Genomic DNA, 13963 nt, shown 5'->3' on the forward strand with positions numbered 1-13963 from the left:
TGGAAGATCCAGAAACAAAAACCCACATCTTTTAAAATAAAAGATATAAACCAGCTATTGTAAATTCAGGATCTGATTCAAACACAAAAACAACTGAGAGAAATGGTGAGACACCTGGAGAATACATATGAAAGAACAATACCAGATATGAAAAAATAAAACAAATGGGTTTTATCACAGGTGAATCTACCCCAAGTGGATGTAAAAAACAAATCGAAATTCTGCCCACAATTTCCTCCAAGCAATAAAAGTGATTTATTCCACAAGCTAATAGTTGATGACTTGAACAAATTGAGAGGCAGGTGGGGCAGTGCAAAGGACCGGGGTCATTTCTCTCATAAAGATTGGCAGGACATTGTCAACTTGAAAAAAGATCACTCCCTTATCATAAAAACCTCCGGATAAGGGAAACAACATAGTCTTAATGGACCTGGAATTGAATTTGAAGGAGGCAATGAGACAATTGGAATTACATTCCACTATCAACGTCTCTCAACAAATCATTTGAAGAAGATGGAAAAAGAATTCCACATGAAGCTCCAAATGTGGTACAACAAAAATGTATTGGAATGGGAGGAATTTATGTATCTGAAAACTAAACATACCAAAATTGCCACCTTCTACTTTTTACCAAAAAGTCATAGATCGACTGTCAGCCTGCGTTGGAATGTTTAAGTTTTTTAAGGTCATGCCTGCCACTTAAAAATATTTTCCCCTGCATTCGCAAAGGGGAAGGGGTCCCCTGGAACCTCTTCCCATTTGCAAGTGCTTTACCATCCTCTTGAAGAGGGCGGTAAATTGCGAGTGTTTTGCGACCGCAATTGCAGTCGCAAAACATTCTTCCATAGGCCTCTGACTTACTATTAGGAAGCGACACCCTTGGAGTAACTCGCAATTTCCCTTTAGCGAGTCGCAAAAAATTGTGACTTGCTAAATAGGAATTGTACTTGACCCTATTATTCATGACATTATTTTTTTATATGTTTATGATTCTCAAACTTTTTTGGGGACCTGTTGCGCCAATCATTTTAGGGGTCTTTGCTTTTCTCTTTTTTTCTATCGTTCTTGGGGTTCCCCATCCACTGTCCTCCGAACTCTGTAGCTACGTCATGGGTAAAATAAGTGTATCTCATAGCTGCACAATAACCAACACGCGCTGATTCTATTCCAGGGCCCTTCACCGCACGGCATGCCTAACATCCTAAATGCCACCTAACACTCTCATCGTCCTCATGCTTAATGTGAGAGGGCTCAATAACCCAGTCAAACGCCGGGCAATCCTTTCCTATTTGGAGAGCACTGGCGCTGATATTTGTCTCCTTCAAGAGACACACCTCGAAAGATTGCCATCGGCTCAGGTCCCGCATGCTCCCCACGGTAAACAACGTTTACCCCAAAACTTTTACAATGCAGGAAATCACAACGCGGTTGTAACAACGACCGCGTTGTGATTCTGCATACCATTACTTCGCAAGTTGGAACAACGACTTGCGGAGGGGGGGGGGGGGGTTGTTAGATTTAAAATCCAGCACCTTCCCTAGTGTCCGCACAGACTGGAGTTAGAATAGTAAATTATACTATTCCAACATCCAGCACCCCTCCTCCACGAGTCGTTGTTCCGATTTGCGGAGTAATGGTATGTGAACTACAAAGCGGTTGTTGTAACGACCACGTTGTGATTCCCTGCATTGTACAAGCCAGCGGAATAACGTCACATATTTGCTCCCCGCACAATTCTTCTCATTGATGCCCTCCAAGACAGCAGGGGTGGCGGTCTTAGTGTCCCAGACATTCAAAGGGAAGGTGACACACTAGGTGGCAGAAATCAAGGGCAGGCTGCTTACGCACCAGTTCGCAACTGGGGGGCACACTCTAGTCATGGGGTCCATATATGCACCCAATGAAGGACAGGAACGTTTCTTGCATGCGGCGCTCACTGATGCTACTGTTACGACGGAGCAGAAAAGTTTGCTAGGGGGTGACCTTAATTTGGTATTCGACAACACCCTAGATAGGTCTGCCCAATGCACAGGTCAGGTTGGAGCTCTGTCCCATGCTGGTGTGGATCCGGCTGGACGACGTAGGCCACGTAGATCTTTGGAGATGCTTTCATCCGCAGCTCCGAGAATACTCCTACTACTCTAGCGCCCATAAAACCTATGCGCGTCTTAACTATTTGATAGGCTCTATGGCGCTCCGCGACACCACAAAGACAGTAGAAATTCTAGTAGCAGCGTTGTCCGACCATGCGCCGTTGGTGGCCACTCTGACATTACCACCCATCCATTGTCAGCACGACAGTGGCTTCTACGGGACACCCTCCTATAGCGTGCAGACGTGGTTGCCCAGCTATAAAAAGCACTTGAAGAGTATGTAAGACATAAAGACAATCCCGACACGCTCATGTCCACCATATGGGAAGCCCTGAAGGCAGTAATCATGGGCAAACTAATCGCCATATCATCTGTGGATAATGCGGCTCAAAAACGAAAGAGAGAGGACCTCATGCAGAAAGTGAGGGAACTGCCCGGGCTGCCAATTGATGGCAGCCCAGGCACAGCTGGCGACCATCGACCAGGACAGAGCGGAGTATGCTGCACTTCGCTTGCCCCATTCCTTCTATGCTGGGAGGGACAGGTGCGGGCGACTGTTAGCACATAAATTAAGAGAGGCTCGACAACTCCAAGGGGTTCAAGAGACCAGGAACCAAGGGGGGACAGTGATTTCTGACGACGCTGCCATTGCCGAGACGTTTCAAGATTTTTATGCACACTTGTATAACAGGTAACAGCTGGCGGAGGAGGACATAGAGGTGTACCTGTCTCAGGCCCACCTTCCCACACTGAAACCGGGGCAGGCGGAGCGTATAGAAAGGGAGATACGAATTGAAGAAGTTATAGCGGCCATTCTCAAGACTTAAGCAAGCTAAATCCCCCGGCCCAGAGGGCTACAACACAGCCTTCTACAAACAATTCTGCCCCACACTTGCACCCCTACTGACCAGGCTTTTTAATTCCTTTGCGTCCCCATGGGCGATTTCCCTATTTATGCTGGAGGCCGCAATTATGGTCATCCCTAAGTCAGGGAAAGATAAGACTACATGCGTGGCCTACAGGTCGATTTCCCTCCTGAATATCGATTTGAAACTCAACACTGGGATCCTAGCGGCTCGGATAGCTCCTTATATGCCCGGGCTCATAGCCCCCGATCAGGTGGGGTTTATCCCCCAGCGACAGACCAGTGACAACACCAAGAGGGTCCTGCATCTCATAGAGAAGATGTTGCGCATTCTGGGAGACTACATGCTGATCACCATCGATGCCGAGAAGACCTTCAATCGTGTTCACTGGCCCTACCTAGAGCAGGTCATGACCCGCATAGGCCTGGGAGAGAGAATGAAGATGTTCATCTTACATTGCTACCATTCCCCCACAGCCTCAGTGAGAGTTAATGGACACACCTCAGCTCCATTCCCCATCAGTAGAGGCACAAAGCCAGGGTGTCCTTTGCCCCCCTATTCTTTGTCTTATACATGGAGCCGTTGGCACAGTGAATCAGAGGGCACCCACAAATCATAGGCATCTGTTTTGGAGGCGACATCCACACTATTAGCTTGTATGCGGTCGACGTCCTTGTTACCCTAGCGGACCCGGAGACCGCCCTTTCGCAAAGGCCTCCGGGTTCAATGTAAATATCAGGAAATCCACAGCCCTAAATCTGTCACTGTCACCACAGGCGCAGACACGCCTAGAAAGTCGGCATCCCATACAATGGTCTAATGAGACTGTCCCATACTTGGGAATTCACTTAGCGCCCACGCTACAGGCCACGTGTTGGTAAATTATGACAAACTACACAAGCAAATCCGCTCAGACCTGCAGCGATGGAAACACTACCCTATTTCCTGGCTGGGGAGCATTGCAGCTATCAAAATGATTATCCTACCCAAGATCCTCTACATCTTTCAGACTCTCCCCTTGCAGCCACCTACTGGCTGGCTGCAACCTGTACAGTCAGATCTCTCCCTTTTCATCTGGCAGAGCAGCAAACCAAGAATGAAGAGGACTGTTAGCTCTCTTCCACCTAAAGAAGGGGGACTGGGGATTCCAGATATCACACTCTACTATAAAGCCGTACAACTGCGGCATCTGATCGAATGGAGCCGCACTGAATCAGGGAAGCACTGGCTATTCCAGGACCAAGCAGTGGCGGGCACCTCTCTTATAAAGATCCCCTTCCTTAAGAAATCGCTGAGACCACTCAATCTTTATGCGTCGCACATCATCCGCACCACATTATCTACATGGGACCAGACTAGTGGGAGACATGGACTGACTACCTTCCCCTCCCCCTTACACCACTTTTCAACAGCCCTGACTTTAGTCAAGGGATAGGCGAGACGTCTTTCAAACAATGTAGAGCCACAGAATGGCGTGCGCTGGGCCATTTATTTAATGTGGAAGGCATCATCCCCTTCACCCAGCTTAGGGCCGATTATGGCCTTCCCGAGTCCGAAAGACTGCGATATTTGCAGTCAATACTTTGGGCATTACACCTGGACATCAGGCCGCAAGTGCAAAGACATCTCACCCCCTATGAACGGTGGGTGGTTACATGGTCCTCAAACAAAAAACTGCTCTCGGACCTATATAAAAAGCTACTCACTCGAATCATATGCGTATACAATGCAGGCTGTGCACGCTGAGAGAGGGACCTCTGCCGAGAACTTAGCAGCAAAGAATGGGAAGGGGTATACCATAGGGCGCGACATACCGCGACCCATATGGGTCTCACAGAAACACTGACCAAATTAGCATCCTACTGGTACTACACCCCTGAACGGCTACACCAGGTGGACCCCAAGCACAGCGCAGACTGCTGGTAGAGCGACACATTATGGTAGAGCGACACAAAACATACTACTACATTGGAGGACCCGCAAACACAGGTTGGCTGCAGCGGCTGTGGCGCATACTAGGGATGGAAAAAATCTCACCCACACTGGCAGTGAAAAGCTCAATGTTTAGCGAGCTCTGGCAGCCATTCTTGACTCTCCAATCACAAGAATTTCGGGAACTAACATGCCCCAGATATCTCCGCCTGCTACGACTTACTTCATTAGACAGGAGTACCCGGCAGGATCCGCCATAGCAGCGACACCTCACGACGCAACACTATACCCAACAGGCAGTGGATGTGGAAGGGGGGGACTCCGGGTGGGGGGCGGGGGTGTTATTGTTAAATTTCTCGTTTACCTTCCCTTGATATTATCAGTGCTAAATGTTCATCTTTGGGTTCTGCATAACCCACATGCTGAGCCTTTCTGCAAATCACATAGTTATTCTGGCAGCTGATTCAATAAAAAGATTGAAACCTAAAAAATAATATAAGATTAAGTAAATAATACATGTAATCTAATCCTGATTGACTATCCGTCGTCCCTGAAAGCAGCCCATGCCTGCGGAAGGCTAGCGGTGCCCTCCCAGCCTACTCCGGTGACCGTGCCGCCTCCGGATTGGGGAGTAATAGCGAGCTGAAGATCCGAGCCTGCGCAGGTCCCTGAAGCCGGGACCCACGGTGGCGTAGCCTGCCCAGCAGCGCTCCCCGCCCAGCCCAGCCTCGCCAAGCGCCCGCACCATGGGGCGGGGCGCCGCACGTCGGCTCTTTAGCGGTGAGTGCCAGCAGAGGAGTGTGAAGGGGGAGACCCCCCGAGGTGCTGCGGGGAGATGGTGGGGGTGGTGAAAGGCCCCGGACCGGAGAGAGTGGGTGCGCTGGCTGCACAGTGAAAATGGCAGCGGCGCGGCCCAGAAAATAGAAGCTGCCCTTCCTGCCTCCTTCTAATGACTCTTGGCCGCCGCTCGCGGTGAAAAGCTGAGACCGGACCTGGAGTGGGGCCTCAAGGTGCATGGGCTCAGTGCGCTCTGGTGGAGCGTTGTGAGGGCTTTGCTTCCACTGGTAATCCTGCTGCTTCAATCTTAACACCAGGGTGGTACCTGAAGACAGTGTTGACTGTGCAGCACAGGCGCAAGGTCTCTTTGCTGCATAGAGGGAGATGGGGCCTCACTGAAGCTGCCATACAGCCCCGTGATTTATGCTGATGTGGTGTTGGCGGTGTGATCTCCGTGGCTGCGGACCGAAGCGTGGACTGTGCCTGGGTCTGGCGGGGACTGCTCCTTTCCCCCTCCCTGGGTGCAAGTTAACAAATCCCCTTTGTTATCATCTCTAATCCTGTATGGCCTGGAGAGAGGAGTGAAGGGGCCTGTGTGGAAGGTGTCTCATCTATCCGTGTGGAGGGGGTCTGCTGAATGGGAAAGACTGGTGGGGCCACAACACGGCATAGGGTGAAGCCTGTGGGACGCTGAACGACTTTGGTGCCCCTCTGTGGAACAGACCATCTCCTCTCTTTGCCGGTCTGCTTCTCTGTTGGTGGCCCCCCCTTTCCCCCCCCTTCCTTCCTCCCCCTATGGAGTGTTGGGGCACTCCCTTAGTGTATTGTCTTTTAGTGGGCCTACACTGAGGACTGTAGGAACAGTGGTTGGATTTGTTGCTCCGCAATACTAACCACGGCCGGACTGGTGGGCCCATTAGCGTACAGGTTGTTGCCTTTGGGAGACAGATCTTGTGACCAACCGTTGACAAACATCTCGCCCGGCGGCTGTGGTGAGGGGGTGAGCGGCCTGCTGCGACACCCGTCCAGTCCTCAGGTGGGGGCTGCGGGTGGTGGGCCTTGGACTCACCCTTGACATCTGTAACTCATTTTTGAGCCGAGACCTCGCTGACAAAATGGACCGGGCCAAGGGGGCCGGAGCCAGAGGGTCGAAGCCGGTCCAGACCAACAAATTGGACCGCTATACAGTCACCAAGGAGCCACAGCAGGGCCGACATTCTGAGGAGGCAGCAAAGGGTGGTCCCGAGGAGGAGGAGCAAGAGCTATCCTTTAAGGATGTCATGGACGCAATTACAGGAATGAAAACGTCTCTGGAACATAAAATGGACTCCATGGCCATCGACATTAATATCATCAGGGCAGATATGGGGAAACTCAATGAAAAGGTAAAACAGGTAGAGATGATGGCCACCAGCCTGGTGGAGGACGTCTCACAGCTGCAAAGAGAGGTCCGGGAGCTGCAGGACTCTCGCACCACCATGGACCACAAGCTGGATGATTGTGAAGGCCGGCCCATCTGTAACAACCTTCGCATCCTGGGTGTTCCGGAGAAATCGGAGGGGCAGGCTCCTGATCTATTCGTGGAGGAACTTATACTTAAACATGTGCAACCCAAGGGCCTCAGTAAGTTCTTCGTAATAGCAAGGGCTCACAGGGTCCCTGGTGGCCGTCCCAAACCGGGCACTCCCCCGCGGCCCATGTTGGCTCGGGTCCTGAATTTCCGAGATAGAGATGTGATCCTCCAGAACGCTAGACTCACTGCTCTTCTCGTTATGAAAATGCGTCCATCACCCTTTTCCCGGACTTCACACAAAGAGTCCAGAAGCAACGAAGATCTTTTCTATCAGTAAAGCGTGACCTGAGAGAGAAGGGATTGAAATATTCAATGTTGTTTCCAGCTCGCCTCCGAGTTGAGGCGGATGGAAAAGCATGGTTCTTCGACCGGACAGAGACAGTGATGGAATGGATGGAGTATCGGGGGAATCAGGGCTCAGCGGACCATGGAGGAGGTGCCGGAAGGGCTAGGGAGGGTGAGATATTTGGGCTGTAGCTAAGGGAACTGATCGTTAAACTACAATTCCATATTTCTAGTTTGTAGTAGGGGACAACGGCTCTGATTGGGACACGGAAATGGAGCCCACTCCTGGTCCCCCCCCCTGTTTTTTCTCTTCCTTTGAATTTTTCTAGGGTGACAGGCACTCTGGAAGTTTTAGATGGGTAGTTTAGAGCCCGGAGGGCAGGGCAGCAGGGTGGGGGGGTGTTGGGACGGGGTGTTTGGTGCGTTTATTGTTTTTTTGTTTTTGAGTCACATCAGCGCTATATTTGACAGAGGGAATGTGGAGGTTTGTCAACTGTACCATCTAGACGATGGGGGTAGGAAAGTGAAGGTTCTGAGTTGGAACGTAAACGGGTTGGGGACAAAATCAAACTGAATGTGGTTCTTCAGTATCTTAAAAGGCAGGCGCCGGACGTGGTCCTGTTTCAGGAGACGCATCTAGTTGGGAACTCGTGCAAAGGTCTGCACAGAAAGGGGTACAAATTGGTCACACACTCAGGGTTCACATCGGGTTCCAGGGGGTGGGCATTTTGATTTGCAACGCGTTTCCATTGGCAGTGACTTCCATGTGGGAGGACGGGAGAGGCAGATACACAGGGGCTACGGGCGTGTGGGAAGGTCGACACATAACATTCCCATCTATCTATGTTCCTCCGGGGCTACAGGGTATGACATTTGCCGATTTGGGGGCGGTCCTGCTCGCTGTCCCTGAGGGACTCGTAATCTTGGGAGGCAACTTTAATGCAGTCGTCTCTCGTATGATGGACAGGCATCCCGCGCGGGGCGGGCGGCGCGATCACGGCCACCAGCCTGGTGGAGGACATCTCACAGCTCCAAAGAGAGGTCCGGGGGCTGCAGGACTCTCACACCACCATGAACCACAAGCTGGACGATTTTTGAAGACCGGCTCCGCCGTAACAACCTTTGCATCCTGAGTGTTCCAGAGAAATTGGAGGGGCAGGCTCCTGATCTATTAGTGAAAAACCTTATACTTAAACGTCTGCAACCCAAGGGCCTCAGTAAGTTCTTCGTAATAGAAAGGGCTTACAGGGTCCCGGGTGGCCATCCCAAATCGGGCGCTCCCTGCGGCCCATGTTGGCTCAGGTCATGAATTTCCGAGATAGAGATGTGATCCTCCAGAACGCTAGACTCACTGCTCCTGTCCGTTATGATAATGCGTCCATCACCTTTTTCACGGACTTCACACACAGAGTCCAGAAGCAACGAAGATCTTTTCTATCAGTAAAGCGTGACCTGAGAGAGAAGGGCTTGAAATATTCAATGTTGTTTCCAGCTCGCCTCCGAGTTGAGGCAGATGAAAAAGCATGGTTCTTCGACCGGCTGGAGACAGTGATGGAATGGATGGAGTATCGGGGGAATCAGGGCTCAGCGGACCATGGAGGAGGTGACAGTTCGGACACTCAGCCGTCCTGAAGCCGGGGCCTGGACAAAGGCCACCCGTCTTGGCAGTGAAAGGGATCTTTGGGCCGGGTGAGCAAGGGAGGGTGAGATATTTGTGCTGTAGCTAAGGGAACTGCTGGTTAATCTACGATCCCATATTTCTAGTTTGTAGTAGGGGATAACAGCTCTGATTGGGACATGGACATGGAGCCCACTGCTGGTCCCCCCCCTGTTTTTTCTATTCCTTTGAATTTTTCTAGGGCGACAGGCAACTGTACCATCTAGACGATGGGGGGTAGGGAAGTGAAGGTTCTGAGTTGGAACGTAAACGGGTTGGGGGACAAAATCAAACGGAGTGTGGTTCTTCAGTATCTTAAAAGGCAGGTGCCAGACGTGGTCCTGCTTCAGGAGACGCATCTAGTTGGGAACTCGTGCAAAGGTCTGCACAGAATGGGGTACAAATTAGTCGCACACTCCAGGTTCATATGGGGTACCAGGGGGGTTTTGATTCGCAATGTGTTTCCATTGGCAGTGACTTCCACGTGGGAGGACAGGAGAGGCAGATACACCGGGGTTACGGGCTTGTGGGAAGGTCGACACATAACATTCCTATCTATCTATGTTTCTCCGGGGCTACAGGGTACAACATTTGCCGATTCGGGGATGGTCCTGCTCGCTGTCCCTGAGGGGCTCTTAATCCTGGGAGGCGACTTTAACGCAGTCGTCTCTGGTATGATGGACAGGCATCCATCACGGGAAGCAGGGCAGGCGGCGCGATGGCTACCAGATTTCATGGATGCAATGGGCCTGGTTGATAGTTGGAGATTGCTCCACCCTGATCAAAAGCAGTATACATTCCACTTGGGGGCACACAACAGTCTCTCGCGACTGGACTACTGTCTAGTTCCCGCCGCACAAAAGTCCTACATAACGAAAGTCACACACTTGGCTAGAGGCATCTCAGATCATCCTCCGCTATGGGTCCTCTTGGTTGTAACTCGAAGCACGGCGGGGAGCGTGGCCCCCATCAATCCTTGGTATCTGCGTAATCCCAAAATTCGCAAAGACCTCATTGCAACGCTAGAGGAATACTTCACCAACAATGTGGGGTCGGTTTCCTCTTCCCAGTCCCTGTGGGAGGCCTTCAAAACTGTTATCAGGGGTCAGGCTCTGTCTTTGATAGCGGGCTCTAACAGGGAGAAGCAGGGGGAGGTGGTGGTGCTGGAGACTAAAATTAGTTGGTTGGAGGGAGAGTTGGATATGGGGGTAATGCAGGCTAAACTTCATCTGTTGAGCCTGAAACAACACGACTCCGAGGAGCTGGTCACTGATAGGGCTAAGGCTCTTAATAGGGAACAATAGGGCAGGCTCTATGACCTAGGGGATACGACTGGTAAGCTTATCGCATGGTTGGACAAAAGAGAATGGGCTAGCCGTCTTGTCCCAGAGCTCCTAACGGGGGAAGGGGTATCACTTACCAAACCGCAGGAGATAGTAGATGAGTTTGCGGACCACTTTCAGATGGTTTAAAATTCAGTCTCCCCTCACTCAGAAACTGACTCCCAGGTATTGCTCCATGACATACAGCTCCCATGTCTTTCCCCTGAAGATTGGGACTATGTGGATAGCCCACTAGCAGCAGACGAGATTGCCCAAGCAATCCGTTCATTAAATTCTGGTAAAGCACTAGGCCCCAACGGGCTTCCTATCAAACTCTACAAACTCAAACTGGACAAACTAGCACCTTATCTGAAAGCAATGTTTGTGGAATCTAGAGACAAAGGGATATTACCCAGGGAACAGAGAGTGGCTACGGTGGTCTTGATTCATAACGAAAACTCGATGCAAGACTAAAACGGACTGTGCCTCATACCGACATATCTCTCTCTTAAACGCTGAACCGAAGATCCTGACCAAGCTCCTTGCAAACAGACTGGTTAAAGTGATCAGCAGTCTGGTGCACCCCGATCAATCGGGCTTTATGCCCCATAGGAATATGGCCCTAAACTTGCGTAGATTGCACGGGATGATAGACAGAGTCCACACTCTGCGGGAACCAGCCATAATCGCGTTGCTTGATGCAACAATGGCCTTCAACGCGATTGAATGGCCCTATCTGTGGGCTGTTTTAGCCAAATTTGGGTCCGGCCCTGAATTCATCAGGTGGGTGCGTCTGTTATACACAGAACCGCTTGCCCAAGTAGTAGTAAACAACAGAGTCTCAACTCCGTTCCTGCTTGGTCGGTGCACTCGTCAGCGTTGCCCGCTGTCCCCCTTCTCTTTTCTCTGGCCTTGGAGCCTCTTGCCGCCTGGATACATTGGGAACCAATGATTAGGGGCATGCGATGGTCCCCCAGATGGAAGGATCGCATATCTTTATATGCAGATGATATTCTGCTTTACCTGACCTCTCCCCGTAAGTCCCTTATTGTGATCCTCGATGTTCTGGCCACCTTTAGGAAATATTCGGGACTCTCAATCAACTGGAAGAAATCCTTATTGTTTGTATTGAGGGGAGATACCCCTGTCCCTCCGCGACATTGTCCTATACAGGTCAACACAGAAGGGTTCAAGTACTTAGGAGTCTTTGTCTCTCTAGATTCCTCGGTTAGGTATGCCCGGAATCTCCTTCCCCCCCTGCAGAGGCTTAAGAGTGATATTGCCAACTGGAGGAAGCTTCCTCTTTCGTTGTTGGGCAGGGCAGCCCTCTTTAAAATGATGGCACTGTCTCGCTTTCTCTATGCCTTGCAGAATAACTTGGATGTGGTGCCAGCTGGCTATTTCTGTTAGATTGAGAGCCTTCAGTGGCGTCTATTATGGGATGGCAGGCCCCGTATAGCTCTGACTAAACAAACACTCACTTGGTATGATGGGGCATTAGCCTCCTGGATATCAGAAGATACTAGTGGGCCTCCCAGCTGGCTGCGATCAACCACGGCATGTATGGTCGAGTTGATGAACCCGGATATGCCATGGATAGATGGCTTCTCTCTGGGGGTAGATATAGCAGGACCCTATATTCCCGACCGAAGAAACTGGCATTAACAGGGGCAACGAAACATGCAGTTCAGATCTGGCATGATGCCACGGGCTCCCTGGATTGAAAAGACAAATTGACTATGGCCACCCCGCTCTGGGACTCCGAGAGACTAGGTAAGCTCTGGAGGACGAAAGGTTTCGATAAGTGGGACCTTCTAGGTATCTCCACTGTCAATGATAACTGGAGGAAGGGGAGGATTAAATCATTTGAGGAAACGCAGGAAGAATATAAACTCACTAATGCCGAATACTTCCGCTATGTACAAGTCCGGCACTCGCTTCTCTCGGCATTGCCCGGGGGTATGGAGCCCCCAGAGGCTTCACCTCTGGAGGATAGAATACTGGATGGCCACCTTCCCGAAAAAACGATCTCCTTGATATATAAAAAACTAATCAACCACAAAGCCGATCCCCTTGAGGCGTTAAGGAACAAATGGGTACATGATGAGGTAGAGCTTGATGACGAAGATTGGCAGACAGCAGTGTCATCCCCAAGGGAAGTTGCCATCCCAGCCCACCAGAGATTGGTCCAGCTTAAGATTCAACATAGGATCTCCATCACGGGACCCCGACTTTTACGCATGGGACTGTTGGACATGGGTCTATGCAAATAATAATGTGGTCTCGTAGGTACCTTTATGCATATTATCTGGGAGTGCGCACACATCACACCTACTGGCGTAAAATGCACAACACTCTACATAAGGTACTGGTGGTCTCCCTGATGCTGGAGGCATAAGATGCCTCTTGAATATTTGGGAGCCCACTGACTTAAACACCTCGCAGACGCAATGGGCCACTGAGTGTTTCATGTTACCCAAGAGAAATATAGCCCAGTTGTGGGGTGCGGAGCAACCGCCCACCCTGGAAGCGTGGGAAAACAATTTAGATTGGTGTATGTTTAGGGAGAAAACGACATATCTTGCGAGGGGATGCCCTCGAAAGTGGTCACTGGTCTGGGGGCCCTGGAATCGCCACAGAGAAGAAATTTGTACGCCACCCAGAAATGCTGCACTTGATGACCCCCCTCCCCGTGAATTTCCCTTTCATTTGTATGTATTGTTTATCCTGTGACCCCCCCGATGTAGAATTTGCAACTCTGAACGAACCTCTGTATTGTGTCTCTTTGCTGGTGTTTTATTTCAATAAAAATATTTTTTTTTTAAATACAACAGTAGGGAAAGTGTTGGATAGTGGAGGGGTAACAATTACTATTCCCACTCCAGCGAGTACAACAGTAGGGAAAGTGTTGGATAGCGGAGGGAAAAAATGTACTATTCCTACTCCAGGGAGTGCAACAGTAGAGAAAGTCTTGGATAGCAGAGGGGTAACAATTACTACTCCCACTCCAGCAAGTGCAACAGTAGGGATATTGTTGGATAGCGGAGGGGAATAATTTACTATTCCCACTCCAGGGAGTGCAACAGTAGAGAAAGTGTTGGAAAGCGGAGGGGTAACAATTACTATTCCCACTCCAGCGAGTGCAACAGTAGGGTAAATGTTGGATAGCGTAGGGGAATAATTTACTATTCCCACTCCAGGGAGTGCAACATTAGAGAAAGTGTTGGATAGTAGAGAGGTAACAATTACTATTCCCACTCTAGCAAGTATAACAGTAGGGAGAGTGTTGGATAGCGGAGGGGAATAAATTACTATTCCTACTCCAGGGAGTGCAACAGTCGAGAAAATGTTGGCTAGCGGAGGGGTAACAATTATTGTTCCCACTCCAACGAGTGCAACCATAGGGAAAGTGTTGGATAGCGGAGGGGTAACAATTACTATTCCCACTCCAGCGAGTG

Source organism: Lissotriton helveticus, chromosome 6 (genome assembly GCF_964261635.1).
Source record: "Lissotriton helveticus chromosome 6, aLisHel1.1, whole genome shotgun sequence".
Classification (NCBI taxonomy): domain Eukaryota; kingdom Metazoa; phylum Chordata; class Amphibia; order Caudata; family Salamandridae; genus Lissotriton; species Lissotriton helveticus.